The sequence below is a fragment of the Notechis scutatus genome, chromosome 1, assembly GCF_049901735.1.
Source record: "Notechis scutatus isolate UNSWTSFEM ecotype Mainland chromosome 1, rNotScu1.2, whole genome shotgun sequence".
Taxonomy (NCBI): Eukaryota; Metazoa; Chordata; class Lepidosauria; order Squamata; family Elapidae; genus Notechis; species Notechis scutatus.
Window position 1 is genome coordinate 267,222,545 of NC_142009.1, and position 3,794 is coordinate 267,226,338.

Consider the following 3,794-nt stretch of genomic DNA (forward strand, 5'->3'; position numbering starts at 1 on the left):
AACATTGCTTCACATACTATATGAAATAAAATACAATACAGATCGTATCTGCATCTTTTCTTTTAAAATTGAACGTATAGTACAGAGGAAGATTAATCTACCAGCATTTTCTAGTGTATAAGCTATCGTGCTGCAAACAGTGAATCTGGTTGTCTCTTTTTTATCTATTCTCTCACTATATCTCCACAGACCGTTCTCATCCTGGTCATTCATATTTCAAAATGTTACCATCAGAGAGACATTATAGGTGTCTTAAAATGAGGACTAAATAGACTGAGAAACAGTTTCTTTTCCAAGGCAATAATTGTCTTGAATCAAACAGCACATTTGTGATCTAGGCCTATGTATATAGTGGCATTTTTAAACTATTTAACTTACTAAATGTTTTAGATTGGTTTTAGACTAAGTTTTTAACTATTATTATTTTAATTATTTAAATTTTTAAATACTTGTAGTGTGAGTGTGATGGGGCACTGTGCTGGAGTAGCTTTCAAATTTCATTGTATTTGTGGAATGCAATGACAATAAAGGTAAAATTCAAAATTCAAATATTTAATCTGAAATATTTTAAAAGTAGAAAATGCATCCTTTCTGGAGCATAGCTTAAAGTAGAATTTAAATGAGTGTTTAGAAAACAGAACTCAAAGACATCACCTTGCTGCTGTTTCTCCTATATCCATTTCCTAAACTCGAATTAAACAATTACCAAAATGTAATTTTCAAAGGAATGCATTGCTCCAAAAATTTTATATTGCCTGATTATCCACATGATTGTAATATTTGCAATACTTAAATAACTTACTTAAAAAAACTTATTCACATTTTAGATTACTTCAAATTTGAAACTGAATATAAATATAGAATACTTTATTGGCCAAGTGTGATTGGACACACAAGGAATTTGTCTTGGTGTAAATACATATATATATATATACATATACATATATATATATATATATATATATATATATATATATATATATATATATATATACACACACACACACACACACACACACACACACACACACACACACACTGAATATAAAGTAACTTTATATTTACATTTCAAAAGTAAAATTGTAGTTCCTCATTAAAGTGATTAGGCTTCCTGGTATGTTGCAATAATGTGCCATACGCAAAATCTGCAAACTCTTAACTGTCAACAATGCTACCATTCATATTATTATGTTGAATGATACAGTATATTAAGTTTCAAATGGTATTAAGGTTGCTATATATATGTACCTTCCAGGCCATGTAAATAAACATCTTCTTAGAGACATTATTGTTGGTAGACAGGCTTTAAGGTAAAAATATATTTCCTGTTTGCAACAAATTTCCTCTGTTGGGTTCAGTCTGTACCAATACCATTTCCCCAGGATTATGACTCAAAAAAATCTCTGATTTGCCTATAAGGATGAAGCAGCTAAAAGACTAGTCATTTCATTGCACGCCATCACGTATTAGCTTAAGGCATTTAAGCACAACTTATGTGCATGATTAATGCAACATTCTAAGATATGCTACCTAGCAATAACATTTAGACTTATATATCATTTCACAGTGCTTTATAGCCCTCTCTAAGCCATTTTTTACAGAATCAGCATATTGCCCCAACAATCTGGGTCCTCATTTTACCAACATTGGAAGGATGAAAGGCTGAATCAACCTTGAGCTGGTGAGGCTTGAACTGCCAAACTGCTGGCAGCTAGCAATCATCAGAAGTAGCCTCAGTACTGAATTCTAACCACAGCTCCACCATGGATCCTACATAGCTAACATATCGCTTAGCTTTGTTGATATGATACACTATCCCACAAATAAGCATGCCACAATATAAGGCTTCTACTTACCTCATAGTAGCATATATTAATTGGCTATTTAGAATATTAAAAATGACAAAGCACTTTATAAAGCTTTTCCTTTCCTGTTTTACGTGGCATAATTTTTGTACTGTCAGGAAGGTTTGAGTAGAACACAGTTTGGGTTTTGATTAGGTTCATCCAACATTCAATGTAGGCCTTGAAACAAATTGGACTCTCTCAGCCAAATCTCTCATCCCAGCTTCTTTTGAGCTGGGGAATATATTTGCAAAAAAAAAAGGGTGTGTGTGTTTTATCTTATTGATACTTTACATGAAACTCCTGGATTACAATTTTGTATTTCTTTTACCGTCAGATAGATAATAGTTGTACTGTTGTTTCCTTGCCTTTCTAATTCATTTTCCCCTTGCCCCTAACCTCTCCCAACTGCTATCCACATTGCCTCAAGCAAGTGTGGCTTATGCTTTGGCCCCTTTCTTTATTTAATCTGGAATTCTTTATACTGAGATTCTGTTTCCCACATAGTTTTCTATTTGGTTTCATTTGCCCTTGTCTATCTCTTTTCTATTTCTGCAATACTGTTTCATTTCTCTATTCTTCTCTATAGAAGAACTTAAGTTTTCTTCAGGTTCAATTAACTCCTGGGGACACTAACAATAATATGAATATAGTTTTCTTGACAAAAATATGGATGTGTTATTCTATTGCCTTATTCTACACTTTTATTTACTTCCAGATCTAGCCTATAATCCAGTGATTTAGGGAACAGGTAGTATCTGATTTATGTTCTCTTCAGCTTGGAAACTGTTTAACTTTTCTAATCAACCAAGTGTAGCCTTGTGTTATAGGATAGCTTCCCTGTAGATGCAACCAAATAATTGATGGTTCCCACTGAAAGCTGGATATACATTTTATTATGTTTCTTAGAAAGAAAAAAACATTATCGTTTATCCTTATATCCAATTTGTTGTTTCTTTGCTCATTCTATCTTCTGATTATGCCAATTTTTACTTTTAACTCTAAAGATCCCTGCATGTGATTTTTTAAAACATATTCTTATGAAACAAAATAGTGGTTTCCTCATATTTCCTGGGACCCATTCCTAACTCATATACTGGTAGATACTATAAAACTCTATTACATTAGAATCAACCCTTAATCACACAGAAAGAAAGTGTTGAACAACACAGGAGTCAAATACTATACATTTCCTTTTATGACTGCTGTGGGTTTCTCTCCAGTAAGAAATTGACTATTTATATTCAGCATCGGTGGAGTGATGAACCTCTTCCACATACACTAGAGTTTGTGGTTTTTGAGTTGCCACACTTGGTGGGATTGTAGGAGCTTGAAGATAGAATTACAACATTGGCAAGGACTCAGAAAAATTCAATCAAAGCATCTGAGATAGATATATTTCTGGGTCCTGTTTTATATATCCTATGAATGGGAGCGTATCAGTTGCACGGATAACTGGATTTCTTCTTAGCCTTACATTACTTCATAAAGAACAAAGATTTATCACTCTCAGAATATGGCTTTCATATTAAGAAAACCAGCTATGAAGAAGCAACCAATTCTGGTAAAAAAAAATGTTACTATACTGCAACCAAGCTATAAGCCACTTTACTATTTTATATCATTATCTAATTCTCACCATGGTTTCATTGTTTGCTTGTTGAGTATAATACCTTCATTTGATATACCATTCTGATAATATCTAAATGCATTCTAAATGTGGGTTACTCAGCAAATCCAGATGTGTTTATATTCTTAAAACCACCAAGAGAATACTTTACTTAATTCTGTTCTTGAATTAATTTTCCCTTTATCATTTGTCAGAGTTTGGCCTAAATCCCTATTTATTCAGTATGATTCCAATCTCCTGAGATTAATCCAGAGGGGAGATACTTACCTAGTAGTGTGAAAATATCATTGATTTTAGACATGGATTAACACAATTGACAA